Below are 18,264 nucleotides of genomic sequence, written 5' to 3'. Positions count from 1 at the left end.
GCCTGGATAATTTTTTTTTTTTTTTTTTTTTTTGTATTTTAGTAGAGACTAGGTGTCCTCATGTTGGCCAGGATGGTCTCAATCTCCTGACCTGGAGATCCACCCACCTGGGCCTCCCAAAGTGCTGGGATTACAGGCGTGAGCCACTGTGCCTGGCCTGTACTTCTTCAATGTTTTGTCTATAATAAGGCACAAAAGCAGAGAATATACTGGGACATTTTTCTTAACTGGGACTTTTTTGTTTTTGTTTCTGTTTGTTTTGAGACAGAGTTTCGCTCTGTTGCCCAGGCTGGAGTGCAGCGGCATGATCTTGGCTTCCTGCAACCTTTGTCTCCCAGGTTCAAGTCATTTTTGTGCCTCTGCCACCCAAGTAGCTAGAATTACAAGTGTGTGCCATCATGCCCAGCTAAATTTTGTTTTTTTTAGTACAGGCAGGGTTTTGCTACATTACATTCACCAGGCTGTTCTCCAACTTCTGACCTCAGATGATCTGTCCACCTCAGCCTCCCAAGCTGCTGGGATTACACACATGAACCACCGTGCCTAGCCTCATCCTTCTACAGGAAAATAGTTTCCTGTATGACATCAGACATATTTCCTCATATGTCTGATGTCATGCAGCGTGGGTCTCTCCCTAGCAGACTCGTTTCATTTCACCTAATTGTCTTTCAGGTTTCTCCAAGTGGTTGCAGATGACATGATTTCCTGAAGTGTTACAGCTGATGTGTATTTCTTTGTGTACATATACTGTGGTTCCTTTATCCCTTCATCTGTGGATAGACAGGTAGGTTGATTCCACAGCTTGGCTATTGTGACTAGGGCTTCAGGACACATGAAAAGGCAGATAACACAGGGATTTCATTTTCTCTAAACGTGTACCCAGTTGGTGGGATTGTTAGCTGGAGTGGCAGTTGTACTTTTACCTTTAGTTTTTTTTTTTTTTTTAAAGATAGAGTCTTGCCCTTGTTGCATAGGCTGGAGTGCAGTGGCGTGATTTCGGCTCAATGCAAGCTCCGCTTCCTGCATTCAAGCCATTCTCCCGCTTAAGCCTCCAGAGTGACTGGGCATACAGGCACCTGCAACCATGCCTAGCTAATTTTTGTATTTACAGTAGAGATGGGATTTCACCATGTTGGTGAGGCTGATCTCGAACTCCTGACCTCAGGTGATCCAACTGCCTCGGCCTCCCAAAGTGCTGAGATTACAGGTGTGAGCCACTGCGCCCGGCCTACCTTTTACTTTTTTAAGGAACTTCCAAAAGTTTTTGTAGTGTATACAGTAACTTTCATTCCACAAAGAGTGTAGAAGACTTTTTTTTTCTGCAAGTCTACACTGACCATTGCCTTCAACAATTTTGATTTTTGTCTTTTGTAATACTCATTCTAGGTGGAATTAGATGGGTAACTGAGTATGTTTTTGATTCACGTTTTTGTGAGGATTAGTGATACTGAGGAACTGTCACCTGTGAGTCAGTTTCCTGCCTTCTTTTCACTCAGGTCTATTTAGATCCTTTTACCTTGGATATTTGTTGTTTTCGTTCTTGTTGTTTTTCACTTAGTCATATTAGTTTATTGTCTGTGTTAGATAATAACCTCTTTCAGGGTTAGGATTTTTTATCATTTCTCCCAGTCTTTAGGATTCCTTATTTTGTTTCATTGTTTTCTTTTCCCTGTAGAATTTGTAAAGTGTACCTAGTCTCACATGGTTATAGTTGCGTATGTTAGCAATGACTTTTGTGTTCAACACCCCATTTCCACGAAACACACAAACATGCATGTGCCTGCACGCGTGCGCGCCCACACACTCACACACACATGGAGCCAAGCCTTGCATTGTCTATGGGTGTAGTTTCCCTACTTTTTTTTAGTGTTATGATGCTTTTTTACCTTTTGCAGCCTGTTTGCATAGATAAGGGTTTCCTAAAATATACACCCACTCTATGTTTTATTGCAGGACCTTTACAGTTTCAAGATTGAGTTTAGGTCTTTAATTCATTTTGTGTTGATTTTGTGTATCGTGCATTTAAGGGTCCTATTTCAGTGTTTTTCCTGTGGATATTCAGTTTTCTCAAAATCAATAATTGAACCAGACTCTCCCTTTCCCATTGTATCTTTTTGGTGTTTTGAAAACTGTGTTCCCTGCATATCACGTTGGATAGAGTATTTGGTTGCCTCATTCTGTCACTTAGGTCCTCGTTCTGTGTTTGACTGTCATGGATTGTTTGAATAACTACAGATTGTTTTTTCATTTATTATTTTCTTTGGTTCTAACCTTAGATTTTTCTTTTAGTGCTTTCTACTCTTATTATTATAGTTTAAAGGGTACATATGCAAGTTAGTTACATCTGTTGATTGCATGATGCTGAGACTTGGGGCCCCGACAACCCCATAACCCAGGCAGTGAGCAGAGGGCCCACAGGGTGGGTCTTCAGCACACACTCCCTCTCCTCTGTTTTTTATTGGTCTGGTGGTCATTCCAGGTGTCTGTTGTTCTCTTTATGTGTGAGTCTGTTCAAAGTTTAGCTCCCGCTTATAAGTGAGAACATGTGGCATTTAGTTTTCTATTTGGGCCTTAGTTCCAGTGGTCTGCAGTTTCCACCTTCTGTTCTCAGGTGATCCTCCCACGTTGGCTGCCAGATTAGATAGGACTACAGGTGCCCGCCACCACATGCAGCTAATTTTTGTGTTATAGACATGGGATTTCACCATTTTGCTCAGACTGGTCTCAAATTCTGGACTGAAGTGATTCACCTGCCTCGGCTTCCCAAAGTTCTAGAATTATAGCTGTGAGCCACTGTGCCGGCCTCTCATCCACTGTTGATAGCTAGGTTGATTCCATGTCTTTGAAAATGTGAATAATACTGCCATAAACATATGAGTGTCTGTGTCTTTTGGATAGAAGGATTGATTTTCCTTTGGGTAGATACACAGGAGTGGGCTTACTGGGTGAGATGGTAGTTCTGTTTTCAGCTCTTTGAGAAATCACCGGTTTGCTTTCACCTGTGTCTGCACTAGTTTTCATCCCCACCAAAACGCACCAGCGTTTCGTTTTCTCGGCTGCCTCGCCAGCACGTGTTCCTTGTCTGTGTGGGCATCACCCTTGTGACCTGCGAGGGATGGCATCTCGTCATGCTTTTGATTGGCAGCTCTCTGGTAATGAGTGAGTTTGAGCATGTTTTCCTATTTGTTGGTTGCTTGCACATCGACTTTTGAGAAGTGTGTGTTCACATCCCTGGCCCGTTTATTAATGGGATATTCTTTTTTCTGTTTATTCTCCTGGTCAACTTGTTGAAGGTCCTTGTAGATTCTGCATATTAGACGTTGGTCAGATGCACAATTTGGGAACATGTTCTTCCATTCTCTATGCTGTCTGATTACTCTGTTGTAGTCTCTCTTGCTGTGCAGCAGCTCTTTCAGGTATTCGGTCTGACTTGTCAGTGTTTGTCTTTGTTGCTGTTGCTCTTCAGGACTTAGCCATCTAAATGCTTTTCCAAAGCCTATGTGGAGAAGGATATTTCACAAGTTTTGTAGTAGGATTTTAATAGTTTGAGTTTTTATGTTTATATGTTTTATTCATCTTGAGTTTCTCTTTGTGTCTGGTGAGAGGTAGGGGCCTAGTGTTATTCTTCTGCACATGGCTAGCTGCTTATTTCAACTCCATTGATTGAATAGGGTGTCCTTTTCCCTTCACTTACTTTTGTGGATTCTATGTTAGATCAGATAGTTTTCAGTGTGTGGTTTTACTTCTTGGTAATCTCTTGTGTTCCACTGCTCTGTGTGGAAGCGGGTCCCTAAGTTTTCCATGAAATTTGAAATCAGGAAATGTGATGTGTCCGATGTAGTCTGGATGTCTCAGGATTGTTGAGGATAAAACTCAGGGCGCTTCATGGTCCCACCTGAATCAGCAGCGCGTATTTCTATTTCTTTCAGCAAATGTGTTGCATAGTAAAGAAACAATAGAACGAGAGGGTAGAGTGGGGCGTTTTGGTCCATGCATGCATTGTGGAACGATGAAATCAGGGTACTTAGTGTTTCTGTTACCTTTTCCCATTGTTTATTCCTTTATGCTGAGAACCTTCAGTATTCTGTCAAGCTGCTTTGAAAGTGATGTGCTGATACTGTTAATCCTGGTCACCCTGCAGTGGAATAGAACAACAGAATTTTCTTCCTCTCATTTGTGTAACTTTGTACCCTTTTACAATCCATGTCCATTACTCCTCTTTTCCCCCAATCTCAGGAAACCAATATTGTGCTCGCCAGGTCTTTGAGATAGAGTTTCTCAGATTCTGCATGTGTGAGATGACTCACGGTTTGTTTCTCTCTCTGCTTGCTCTTTACCATCGTGTCCTCCAGGTGCAACTGTGTGGTTCCCCACGATATGATTTCACTGTGGTTTTCTGTCTGAAGAGTATCCCAGGGTGTACATGTGGAGCAGCTTCTTTCTTCCTTCGTCTGTGGATAAGCAGGTAGGTTGATGCTTACATTGGCTCTTGGGAACGGTGCTGGAATCCACATGGGTGGGTAGATCTATCTTTGGTGTCCTGATTTCAATGACTTTGAGTGTATTCCTAGTAGTAGAATTGCTGTTTGAAATGGTAATTGGAGTCTTTTAAGGTTTGGAAGAACCTCCAAGTGGTTTCTGTAGCGTGTGTACTAGTTTACCTTCTCACGAACTGTGGAGAAGAGTGTCTCTGTCTCTCTCTGGAAACACACCAGCATTTCCCTTTCTTTCAATGTTTTTCTTTTTTTGTAACACTCATTCCGATTAGAATGAGATGGTGTCTAAGTGTGGTTTTGATTTACATTTTGCTTGTGGTTAGTGATGTTTGCCAGGTTATTGTGAACTTGTTTCAATAGTGACGTGTAAGACTGGGCAAAGTACCTGAAGACCTGAGATGGATGCACAGGTAAAAGATTCTGAATCAACATTACTGATCCTCATGGGAAGTCAATCAAAACCACACTCAGATAGCATCTCACTCCGGTGAGAACGAATGTTACCAAAATGGGACAACAATTTCATTGCCGTATAGTCTGTGTGTATAACCAGCGGGTGCAAGGCACAGTTTGATCTGTGTAAACGTAGCATCATCATGAAGTCGCAGCGTCTGGCATCTCTGTGAGCTCAGACTTATGATTTCTCTGTGGAGAGAATATTCACAACTGACCTTTGTAGCTGTTTTGAAAATTGTGGTTTTCTGTTCTTGCCTTTTGGCATAATGGCCTACGGCTCTGTCCAGGTTTCTGGTAAGGGCATGGATTTGTTTTTTATGGCTGTGTAGTGTTCCATGGTGTGTATGTACATTTCCTTTCTCTGATCCACGGCTGATGGGCACCAAGGCTGATTCCATGTCTTTACCATTGTGAGTAGTGCTTCCGTGAACATGCGAGTGCATGCGTGTTTCGGGTGGAAGGATTTTCCTTTGGGTAGATCCTTAGGAGTGGGGTTGCAGCGCTGGGTGGTAGTTCTCTTTTAAGTTCTTTGAGAAATGTCCACACTGCTCTCCAGGGAGTCTGAACTAGTTTGCATTTCCCCGTACAGTGGACCTGCATTTCTTTGCTCATCTGCCCCACCAGCCTCTGTTGTTGTGGACTGTGTGTCATAATTGCCATTCTGACCAGTGTGAGATGGTATCTCAGTATGTTTCTGATTTGCATTTCTCTGATGATCAGTGAGATCGAACATGTTTTCATGCTCATTGGTTACTGGTACACCTTCTTTTAGTGTGTGTTCATGTCCCTTGCCCATTTATGTTTTTTTTTTTTTTTTTCTGATTTTATTTGTTTAAGCTCTTTACGGTAAATCCTGTATATTAGATGTTTGTCAGATGTGTAGTTGGGGAGTATGTTCCCTCATTCTGTAGGCTGTGTGCTGACTCTGTGGTTGTTTCTTGTGCAGCAGCTCTTTTGAGTATTAGGTCCCACTGATCAGTAATTGCTTTTGTTGCCATTGCCTTCTTTTAAGTGTGTGTTCATGTCCCTTGCCCATTTATAAGTTGGGTTTTTTTTTCTGATATTATTTGTTTAACGTCTTTATGATAAATCTTGGATATTAGACGTTTTTCAGATGCATAGTTGAATATTTTCCCTCATTCTGTAGGCTGTGTGCTGACTCTGTTGGTTGTTTCTTGTTCTGTGCAGCAGCTCTTTTGTGTATTAGGTCCCACTTACCAGTAAGTGCTGTTGTTGCCATTGCTTTTGGGGACTTGACATATAAATGCTTTGCCAAAGCCTCTGTCGAGAAGGGTATTTGCTAGATTCTCGTGCAGGATTTTTTTTATAGTTTCAGGTTTTGGATTTTTATGTATTTATGTATTTATTTAGACTCTGTTGTACAGGCTGGAATGCAATGGAGCGATCTCGGCTCACTCGACCCTCCACCTTCTGGGTTCAAGTGATTCTCCTGCCTCAGTCTCCCGAGTTGCTGGGAGTACAGGCATGTGCCACCATGCACAGCTAAGTTTTGTTTTTTTATTAGAGACAGGATTTCACCATGTCAGCCAGGGTAGTCTCGAACTCCCCAACCTTAAGTCATCCGCCCGCCTCGGACTCCCAGAGTGCCTGAATTGCAGGCATGAGCCACCGCTCCTGGCCTGAGGTTTTGCATTTCAATCTTTGATTCATTTTGAGTTGCTTTCTGTACGTGGTGAGACACAGGGGCCCAGTGTTACTTCTTCTGCATCTAGCTGACCACTTACCCCAGCACCACTTACTGATAGGGAGTCCTTTCTCCATTGCTTATTTTTTTCAAATATCGGATGGTTTCAGGTGTGCAGGTTTACATCTGGGTCTTCCTTTTTTTTTTTTTTTTTTTTTTTTTTTGAGATGGAGTCTCACCCTGTGGCCCAGGCTGAAGTGCAGTGGCGTGATCTCAGCTCACTGCAAACTCCATCTCCCGGGTCCACGCCATTCTCCTGCCTCAGCCTCCCGAGCAGCTGGGACTACAGGCGCCTGCCACCTCACCCGGCTAGTTTTTTTGTATTTTTCAGTAGAGTCGGGGTTTCACCGTGTTAGCCAGGATGGTCTCGATCTCCTGACCTCGTGATCCGCCCGTCTCGGCCTCCCAAAGTGCTGGAATTACAGGCTTGAGCCACCGCGCCCGGCCTACATCTTTTTTTTTTTTTTTTTTTTTTTTTTTGAGACGGAGTCTGGCTCTGTCGCCCAGGCTGGAATGCAGTGGCCGGATCTCAGCTCACTGCAAGCTCCGCCTCCTGGGCTCATGCCATTCTCCTGCCTCAGCCTCCCGAGTAGCTGGGACTACAGGCGCCCGCCACCACGCCCAGCTAGTTTTTTGTATTTTTTTAGTAGAGTCGGGGTTTCACCATGTTAGCCAGGATGGTCTTGATCTCCTGACCTCGTGATCCATCCGTCTCGGCCTCCCAAAGTGCTGGGATTACAGGCTTAAGCCACTGCGCCCGGCCCCTGCATCTTTTATTCATCTGAGTGAACTTTGATACATGGTGAGAAGTAGAGGCCTAGTGTTACTTACTCTTCTGCATATGGCTCGCCGCTTATCCCGAGACTATTGAAAGGGGAGTTCTTTCTCCATTACTTATTGTGTGTTTCATCCACAATCAAGTGGTATGAGGTATGTGGGTTTACTTCAGGTTCTCTGTTCTTTTCCACTTATCCATGCGGAAGCAGGTTCCTAGAGTTTGAGTGAAATTTCAAATCAGAAAGTGTGATGCATCCAGTGTAGTTTGGATTTCTCAGAATTGCTTTGGAAATGCAGGGCATTTCCTGGTCTCAGTATTGTTTCTTTCTATGTCCTTAAAAGCAATTTGCTCTATAGTAAAGGTATACAATTGAAGAGTAGAATGGGACATTTTGATCCATGCCTATATACCTTGTGTAATGATGAAAGCAAGACATTGACTGTCTCTGTTACCTTGTATAGTTATTATTAGTTCTCTGTGGTTGCAATATTCAAAATCCTTCTTTTCAGCCTTTTTTGGAAAATATGGTAGGATACTGTTAAGTCTAGACACCCTGCTGTGGAGTGGAACAGCTGAATTTATTCCTGTCATCTGAGTGTAACATTGTATCCATTTCCCAGTTCCTGCGGGGACTCCCCAACCCCCAGCCTCTCTTCACCACTGTGGAACATTCTATTTCTAGGAGATAAAGTCGTTTAGAGAGAAAGTTGATCTCATTCTCACAGGCATGGAATCATGCCGTGTTTGGCTTTCTCTGCCTGACTCATTTCGTTGAAGGTCATGTCCTCCAGGTTTCTGCACGTTGCTGCAGATGACATGGTTTCATGAATTTCTCTGGCTGAAGAGGATGCCATTGTGTACTGCAGTTTCTTTATCCCTTTTTCTGTGCATGAACAGGTAGGTTGATTGGATACCTTTGCTATTGTGAATAGCGCTTCAGTTGCCATAGGAAGGCCGGTATCTCTTCAACATAACAGATTCCATGTGCTTTCTGTGTATAACCAGTGGTGGGATTGCTAAGTGAAGGGGTATTTGTAAAACATTTAAGACACCTTCAACTGTTTCGCTTCGTGTGTATAGTAATTGATGCACATTCCCACCAATAGTGTATAAAAGTGCCTTTTTCTGCCTTTCTACCTTGACCACTGCCTGTAAACGTATCTTTTTTTGTTGTTTTTGTTAAGTTTCATTCTAATTAGAGTGGGAGGTATCTGAGTGGTTTGCACTTAAACATTTGTGTGAGGATTAGTGAAGTTGAGCAACTTCTCTGTGACCTGTCAGTTAATTTCGTGTTTTCTTTTCAGATGTGCCTGTTCAGGTTCTTTGCCCAGTTTTAGGTTGGGTATTAGGTTTTGTTCATTTTCCCAGTTAGAGTAGTGTTAGTTTCTCCTGCACGTTAGATAACAACCCCTTTCACAGATAGAATTCTGCTGAACTTTCTTTCAGTCTGTCCGACGCCTTCTTCAGTGGTTCATTGTTTCTCTTCCCCATGTGGAAGCCCTATAGTCCCATGTGTTTTCATTCACAATTGTTAGCACTGATTTTTGTGTCCCATCCAAAAAGATAAAAAATACAACAAAGTATTGCCAAATCAATTGCGTGGTCTAAGGGTTTCTTGCCATTGATAATTGTTGCTTTTGTTTTCTTTCTTTTTTGCAAACTGCATGCAGAGATACAAGTTTTGCTGAGATACAGACTCCCACTTTTCTTATAGGAGCTTTGCGGCTCCAGGATTGGGTTTAGGTGTTTATTTTGTGTTGACTTGGTGGTATTACATGTTTCAGACCCTGAAATGTTGACTTCTTTGGCTTGTTTTTGTCTGATGTACCACAGTGTGGGTGTGCTCAAATTAAGCTGTGGGACATCCTTTACATACTGGGTTCAAGCGATTTTCTCCTTCCTTGATGTTCACTTAGGGGAGAGTTGTCAGAAAGTCTGGGAAGATCCATAGTGGAAAAAGTTTATCTGTATTTTGTGGAGACTGATGGCCAGCTCCCTTCCGCCCAGGACTTCTGGAGAAGGCCAGCCCTACCGATTGCTTAAATACCTCCCATCTCCAGCCCTTCAGTAAATATTTAAGTGATTCATTAAATATTTAAACCTTAAGAAAGTAGAGTACCCCAGTGGAACTTGAGTTTGGCTAGAATTTAAGTTTGAGAGTAGCTGGTCAGTAGAACAAGTGTGGTAGATTGGGTAACATGCTATGATTTTTAAGGGTTTTTTTGTTTTGTTTGTTTTCCTTAAACAGAGTTAACAATAATTAATTTGAACAAAGAAGGAAAATGTTCAGTGATTAGCATGCATAACGTGAACGCTGTTCCATGACTTGTTCAGCCATAGCCTCAATTCCACATATTTGGACTATGAATCCTAAAGACTGGTATATAGTTACTGCACTGCGGTTACTTTTCTCATTCCAGCAACTATAGAACATTTTGAATAGCGTTTTAAAATTTTATTTTAAAGAAAGTTAAGAAAAAGCCGTTACTTAGACACTAAACAATATAAACATAAAATGGTCTCCCGCCTGACTCACAAAAGTCCCATGGACTGATCCCGGCCAGTAGGAGCAGCTGGTGTTGAGGAGCAGGGTCCAGATGCAGCTGAGCTGCCAGCCACCTAGATGTGGTTCCCTGGTGTCCCCGGTCTGGGTGAAGGATGTTGCAGAGCCGGTGTTCTGGCCAGCATCCTGATGGGGTCCCAGCCACTGCAGGATGGTGCCAGCCTACTGGGATTCAGGCTCCAGCTGGCAGGACAGCTTGTAGCTGCAGGACAGTGAGGCAGCTGTGAGGCCACCATGAGCCACATATCAGGTCCCCTCTCAGTGCCTGCCCAACTGGAATCCTGGGTCCCCAGCAGTCCCCATGCAACAGGGCTTGATGCTGGCTGTGGAGTCATGGGCATAGGCTCTCTGCAGCTGGCCGCAAGAGAGCCTCCTCTAGGCCAGGTGGGGTGGCTGACACCTGTACTGTCAGTACTTTGGGAGACTGAGGTGGGTGGATTACTTGAGGCCAGGAGTTTGAGACCAGCCTGGACAGCATCGTGAAACCCCATCTGTACCAGAACAACAACAGCTGAGCAACAGGACATGGTGTCTGTACATGCTGTACCATGTCCTGGGATATAGTGTCTGTACATGCTGTACCATGTCCTGGCATATGGTGTCTGTACTTGCTGTACCATGTCCTGGGATATGGTGTCTGTACATGCTGTACCATGTCCTGGGACATGGTGTACTGCAGTAGTCCCAGCTGCTTGAGAGGCTGAGGAAGGGCTTGAGACCAGGAGGCAGACGTTACAGTGAGCAGAGATGGTGACAACTACAGTGCAGCCTGGGTGAGAGAGCCCGACCATGTTTTAAAAAAAAAAAAAAATGGAGAGCCTTCTCCCACTCTGCCCATGTGCTAGGCCCTCACCTCTCCTTGTCACTGAGCTACTCCATCCTTGGGAAATAGGTGACAAATTTCTCAAGAGGCCGAAGCCTGTAATTCATGGCAGCCACTTGGAGCAGCTGCATTTCCTGCAGAACACGGACCTCCTAGAGACAGAGGAGAGGTTGCTGACAGAGCCTGGGTGGAAGATGCTGAGGGGGCCTTCGGCAGGCAGGGAGAAGGGGCTGGTCCCTGGGGCAGTTTTCTGAGGGGGCCCCATGCAGCCGCCAGCCTGTTCTCAGAGTTGGATGTAAATAGCCCCTCCTGCAGGAACTGGTCTTTGATTCCATTCCATTTCCTGCTTTCTCCACTGGGATAGGTCTCCTCCTCCTGTGTGTGTCAAACCCTCCCAGTAAACCTAAGATGCAGAGGATGGAGCCAGGGAGTGTCCTGCCCAGGGTGGACTGTGACGTCCACATCCCCACACTCATCCAGCATGAGTGCCCCAGCTGCTCACCGTCCTCCTCTTGTTGGTGTTGCCCTGGAAGGCAGACAGAGTCCATCAGAAATTCTGGTCCCTGGTCCTCAACCAGCCCCACCCCACCCCTTCCCATGCAGCATTACTGCCAGGGCCACCAGGGTCAGGGGATGTGCACATGACAGGGCTTGGACCTGCCTCAGGCTCCGGGCTCTAGAGCACGGGGGCATGGGAGCTGAGGCTCAGGGACACTATGCCCCAACCCTCTCTGATGACAGGGAAACAGGTCTCTCATAGAAAGAAAGCACTCAGTGACCCTGGAACTGTCAGCCCAGCCCTTGGAGAGGCTCAATTTCACCCTCCTGTTATGGGACTACCCTAGGGAAAGGCAGAGTCCAGCTCAGCCCACACCTCAGCAGCTTTGCAGTCAGGCAGGTCTGCAGCTTCACCACTCGGGAATAGGGACTGGTGGCTGCTATGGAGCCTCCATCACCAAAAGGTGATAGATGGGCCTGACACTCCCACCTACAGGAGCAGCTGTGAGGCTCTCAGGAGAGGAGGTTTGCCAAGGGCTGAGATCTAAGGGCTTGGTCCAGGACCCTCTACTCCCAAGCCTCAGCATCCTGGTTCCCAACCAGCCTGTGCCAGGCTCACTCACATCCAGATCATCCGGGATGGCTGAATCCAACCTCTGTAACACAGTCAGAAAATCCCCCCAGGAAGGGGACCACGCCCTGTGCCAAGGATGGGTGAGGTGTTGGTACGTGTAGTTGTGATGAGTATTGGCCCTCAGTTGCCTGCCCAAGGTTCTGTCTCATGAAATCCCATCAGCCCCTGTCTCCCAGAACCCCCCTCTCCAGGTCTCCCGGTTGGAGTAGTCAAAGATCCTCAGCTGCCTTTCCCAATTCTCTGCCTTCTCTATCCCAGCTGACCTCCAAGTCTAGCAGGCACTCCTAGTTACCTCTATAGTGGGATTTTAACAATTCACAAGGGCATGGGGTCCCAGCCTTACCCTTCCCCACATCCACTCTGAGTCCAGCTTTCCCATACCCTTGCTCTGGTCTCTCAAATAGGAGGTTTTCCAGACCCAGTGTCCACAGGAGGACAGGGCTGGGGAGGAAGTCTCTGTGATCTTGACATGGAGGCCTGCAGCTGGCGGGGAAGGGAGCCCTGTCCTCTGATCCCCTGCGGCCTCTGCACGCTGAAGCCTCACTCTTCTGCCTCCGCAGTCTCATCTGGGCTCTCTGGGGGTTCCTCTCCTGGGTGGCCACCTTAAAGCTCCCCGCCTGCCAGGTGTCAGTGACAGAGATAGTCAGGCTCTCCTCCCTTCCCCCAGTTACACCCCAGCCACCCCACACTTGGATCCCCAGGGACTGGCGTGAGTCGCCTGGCACAGTGCTCATACCACCGGCCAGCTCCACACTCCCTGTGTGTGTCACCCGATCATGCAGCCGGGCCTCCCTGAGACTGTTTCCTCTTCTATAAAGAGTGATGAAAACCGGCCGGGCGCGGTGGCTCAAGCCTGTAATCCCAGCACTTTGGGAGGCCGAGACGGATGGATCACGAGGTCAGGAGATCGAGACCATCCTGGCTAACACGGTGAAACCCCGTCTCTACTAAAAAATACAAAAAACTAGCCGGGCGAGGTGGCAGGCGCCTGTAGTCCCAGCTACTCGGGAGGATGAGGCAGGAGAATGGCGTAAACCTGGGAGGCGGAGCTTGCAGTGAGCTGAGATCCGGCCACTGCACTCCAGCCTGGGCGATAGAGCGGGACTCTGTCTCAAAAAATAAACAAATTTTTTAAAAAAAGAGTGATGAAAACCACAAGTACCTCACAGGACCTCCTGAGTACTGTTTCCTGTAGCTGTTGCCATTGTTCTCACCCTCATCCCTCTGAGGAAGAACTAGGCATGAGCACCCTGATACTATTTTCTTTTCTTGAATCTCATTTCCATCCTGTGAGGGCTGCACTACAGGCTCAGCATCTTTTCATTTTCCAGATGAGGGGAGTGACTCCTCAAAGACCCGAAAGAGAAGGCGCCTCCTCCCCATCCTTGAGGCTCTGTCCCGCTACCTTCACCCCATATCCCAGCACCACCACCCATCATGGTCGTGTTCTCTGGAATCTCTTGAGTGTCTACGGTCTCCAGCCAGGCACAGTCATGATGGGAAAGGGACAGGGCGTTTTAGGAGACCTGGTTAAGTGGCACCTGGCTATCCGAGCCCTACTGGAGTCTGTGCCACACAAACTGGGTTTGAGCCATGCCAAAGGTTTTGCCTCGCTAACGATCCCCCAGGGGACTTGTGTGCACAGAACTCTCTTCCTCCACGCAGGAAGTGGCCTCCTGAGGCGTCATTCTCTGACAGACATGGTTGGGTTTTCCAGAATCCTGGGTTGGGTGACAAGTCGCCTTCTCATTTGCATGGAGGATTCTGAGATCTGGTCAGGGGGGATCCCCTAGGAATGCATGAATACCCCAGATATTTGTCATGGGCACGTGTCACTGCTACTTGGTGAGAATCCTGTGACATGACCATTTTTGGGTGTCTGCAACCGGCAGAGCAGGGAGTCCCGGCAAACACATATGTCTGTCCGAAGTATGTCCATTGGTACCCAAAGCTGGGCGATCCACTGGACTCCCTGGCACATGAGCTTCCTCTGTTGTTGTTCCCCCTCTCCCTCAGTGTGGGCAGAAGCCCCTGCCCATGGAGGTGCGCTGCAGACAGAAGCAGCAGCAGAGGCCTGGCTTCCTGAGGAATTGCTGGCCAGTTTGAGGAAGGAAGAAAGTCCCACCTACCATGACCACCCCGAAGCCTGGAGGAAGCTCCATGCCAGCAGCATGGACCAGCATGGGAGCCAGAGCCCTGCTAATGCTGCAGCTCATCACCCCCACTCCACAGCCCAGCAGCCATTGCCACATCCCATTTCCAGGGCCTCCTGCCCCTCTGCCCCCACATGCCCATGGACCCACACACCTCTCTTCCTGTTGGCCCAAGGTAGGCATGGAGGGAATTTTTCAAGTCCACTTTTAGTAGGTAAGTCAAAACATTACAAAATAACCACTGCACACCGGGTCCAGTGCCCTTCCAAAGTCACTCTTTCCTGTGACCCTTAAACATTTGTCCCACATCTCCCAGACTCCACTGTACCTTGATCAGCAGGTCCCTCTTCACTGCAGTGTCTTTTTCACAGAGTTCTTTTAGATATTTTGTGCTTTTGCTATGGACAGAGGAAAGAAAGAAGGGTAAATTTGGGAATAACTGGGCAGATTTGTGAGTTCCAATCCAATCCCTTTTGTTTGAAAACCCAGAGAATCCCAACTTCCTGAGTGAGTGTTTCCAGTGGGGTCCTCTGATGACAAGGGCTCCAGAGGACCAGGGTGGGACCTGTCATGCTCCTCCCCTGGCCCATCTCCACTTCACATAAGCCCCTGCGTGTTCACAGTTAACTTCCAGCTGGACACAGTTCCACTGCTGGGTGCAAACACCTGAAAGCCTCCAGTTGGCTCTAGTCTGTTCCTGATGGTTAAAAACCCTTAGTCCCGAGTTGGAAATCCTTGCCCAGAAGTCCAGGGCAGCTTAGTGACCACACCCACCAGCCCATCCCTGCCTCCAGTGTCCCTGGTCTCCAAGAACCTTTCAGAATCGTTGAGGGCACATGGGGAGACCTATGGGTCCCTAGGTCAACCCTGGTGCTCCAGTGGAGAGAGCCCCCCTCACCTGGTCACTGCTGCTCATGTCTTGTGTAGCTGATGTATTGGGTCGCTGCACAGAGCAGAGACGATGGCGTGCACCGAGGAGAAGTTGTTGAGGCTTAGGCACTCCTAGAGACGGAAGAGTGAGCTGTGAGGTCCAGAGTTGGAGCCCGGCCCACTTCAGCCTCAGCCCCCTCTGCTGAGATCTCCCCTCCTGGTCGAAGCAGAGGCCCAGGGAGCCTCAGGAGGGCACACCTGGGGCTGAGTGAATGTCACTCATCTAGGAGGATTGTAGTTTAACCCAAGGGAGAGCCCAGGTCGGAAGTGAGCAGCCCCCACTGGGCCATGGGTGTCAAGGTTAGTGAAGCTCTGGCAAGAAGGCTTAGGGGATGTGCAGGGCTCAGGCCAGAGATACAGATGCCAATCCTGAAAGCCGATGGAGGAGACAGTTCCCCATTTTTAAAGAGGGAATCCTCAGGCCCAACCATGGCTTACCCTAGCCACCTTGATCCAGTGCTCCACCACCCTGGCCCTGTCGCAGGCCCTCATGCTGTGGTCCCCGAGGCAGGAGGTGGTGACACAGTTGGTGAGCCTGTTGAAGTGTGCGATGGTGGCACGAACTGTGGGTGCCACGTGCTTATTCTGCTTCTTCTGTTGTTGGCCCCAGATGCAGCCGAGGCATTCGTAGAGCACCGCCTTCTTGAACAGCTCCTTTTGGGGAGGAGGAGAGTATCACGGACAGAGCACACCAACTCAGAGTCACCCACAGTCCCAGGCAGGGACTGAGCTCACAGTCATCCATGGTCTCTGGCAGGAACCGAGCTGGAGCTCAGAAAGCTTTAAAATGGGCTCCAAACATGTGGGAGTCCCTGGGTTTGATTTTCTGCCCACTGAGGGCCCTGAATGCATTATGGCCCAGAACCCAACAAGAGTGGGGAGAGAGAGTGACATTTTCTCCCAGGCCATCCACACTCCAAGTGGCTCAGGCCTGCCCGTCCCAAGGCCTCGTCTTCCTCCCATCCCAATCAGCCACCTTCTTCTCTCGCTACTGGTGCACTTTCCTTGTAGCAGCTGCAACTATGGGCTCTGTTGGCGTGTCTGCCATAGAATCTAGTACGCATCAGGTACCTAATAAGCACTGAGGGTAGTGAGGCTCCTGAGCAGCTGGGTGAGTGACCCATGGCCCTGCCTGTGCCTCAGTGAGCACCTGCACTGTCCTGCTTTTGGTCCATCCCCTGTCATTCAGTCTGCACAGTCACTCTGTGCAGCTGGCATGGACGATGTCCCATATCTGCTGTCCACATGCAGACAGGGAAGGCTTGTGGGTGAGGAAACTCATCCAGGTCTCATGGTTGGTAAGAAGTGGGGCTGACGTTCGACCCAGGGCATTGGCCGCTCCTCAGGGAGAGGCTGGTCTGAGACAGGTGGTGCCAGAGGCACACCCTGCAAAGCCCAGCTGCTCACCACATCCATGAGGGTCAGCTGCTCTGCCAGCAGCCTGGGAGGGAAGGTCGTGATGTCAGGCAGCTCCTCAGGGGGTTGGTTCTTTACAGGACAGGGACAGGGGGACTCTGGGGCTGACTGTGGCTCCAGCAGTGTCCCTGGAGGGGGCCCTTCCCCTGCTGCTGGTGCTGGTGCTGGTGCTGGTCCTGGTGCTGAATGTAGATATCCTGGTGCACCCAGGGCTGTAGGTGACTCTGGCTCCAGAGCAGGCCCCAGGTCCGCCAGCAGTGGTGGTGCTGGCTCCAGGGCTGGCATTGTTAATGCTTGTTGCCCAGGAGGTGGAGCAGGATCTGGAAAAGGAGAAAAGGTCACGACTACCAGTCACTTTTCACTGGCCTTTCCAAGCACAGAAATGACCAGATGGAATGTAAGGGAATTGTAGGCCAAAACACCACCCCCGGAAAGTCTTCCAGACTGCAAGCCACCTCACCATCTGGCTTGGCCTCGTTGGGCTCTGGAAGCACCAACTGGCCTAGGACAAGTTCCTGGTGGTCCTTCATGCCCAGTCCAGGCCAGGCGAAGTTCCTGAAGGCCAGCTTTATCCGGAAAGAGGACAGTTGTGGGGGCTGATAGCAAACTGAAGTGTTTTCAAGGGGCCAGGTGAACAAAATGGAGGTGATGGTGCTGGTGATGGAGTGGACAGCTGAGTCAGAGGCCTGACCTTCTCCCACACAACCCTCCAGGGCACCCTTGTGTGGTTCTGGGTCCCTGGCCTGTTGCTGCCTGTGTAGAGGACAGCCCCACCATACCCCCAAGCCATCAGTGCTGTCCTAGAAGGGGCAGACCTGGCCATGCAGCAGGGCTGTACAGACCCTTGTGCACCCCAGTGTCCCACTGACATTCTCTTCCCTATGGTCCTAGAGCACAGCGCTGTGCACCTGATTACTCAAGACTTCAGCCCCAGGCTGATTTGTGAGCAGGTTGCTCATCAAAGCTCCAGCTCTGGGTCTGCTGGTCCTAGGGTTAGGAGGATAGGGGCAGATGTAGAGTGGAGGAGGACAGGGAGAGAAGGGAAGTCACGGTACTCGGGATGGGTCTCTTGGTGGCCAGCTGTGACCCCGGCCTCCCCTCTCCTTTGCAGGGCACCTAAGTCTCCATTTACAGAACTCACTATTTCCCTCTTGCGGGAGAAGTCTCCAGATGTCAGCCTTCTCGTGGGAATTTTAAGAAGTATGAGCCCGAGGGCTCCTTTAGTCTCTCCCCAGTCAGAGTCCACATTTTTGCCCCATGTTTTGTGGGTGAAAAAGCCCTTCAGAATCCTAAATCCACAGAGTTTATACTTGTTGCTGGGCTCCGTCATTCTAGTCAGAACCTGGGAGGATGCAACCATACGTAGAGGAGGCCACGAGTGTTTCACCTCTAACATTCTGTAGATATGACCTGTTCATTCTGTCACCTGTGAGTGCCTGACTCCTGAGTAGAATCGAGTCCCAGGGATTGTCATCTGCCTTATGAAATTATGCCAAGCCACAAGAAGAACGTTGCACAAATGAGGTATTTTGTATGTATGTGTTGAATGAGTGAACCCCAACCATTGGAGAACGCCAGTGAGCCTCTCCAGATATCTGAGTGGGCCTGAGGCTCTTTTTTCAGCACCAAGGGACCCCTCTTCTGTCTATGTCAAGAAGAAAGACCAGCCAGAAGGAATCTCAGACGTCGTTTTCCAATGCCATTGCAGACTTGCTCTCTATGAGCTTTTGCAAACAGAGAGGGATATTGGCCATTGATGCAGAATGCTGAGAGCTGCTTCTGTGCAGGGGAAAAGTAATAAACATGAATCAC

General features: G+C 48.3%; 1 pseudogene; it reads right to left on the bottom strand.

Annotated features, from left to right (window-relative positions):
- Positions 1-9,930: 9,930 nt before the first annotated feature.
- On the bottom strand, positions 9,931-17,411 carry LOC104670115 (annotated as a pseudogene).
- Between the last annotated feature and the right edge of the window lie 853 nt (positions 17,412-18,264).

This window comes from Rhinopithecus roxellana, chromosome 13 (genome assembly GCF_007565055.1).
Source record: "Rhinopithecus roxellana isolate Shanxi Qingling chromosome 13, ASM756505v1, whole genome shotgun sequence".
NCBI lineage: Eukaryota > Metazoa > Chordata > Mammalia > Primates > Cercopithecidae > Rhinopithecus > Rhinopithecus roxellana.
This window is presented reverse-complemented; position numbering and strand designations above follow the sequence as displayed.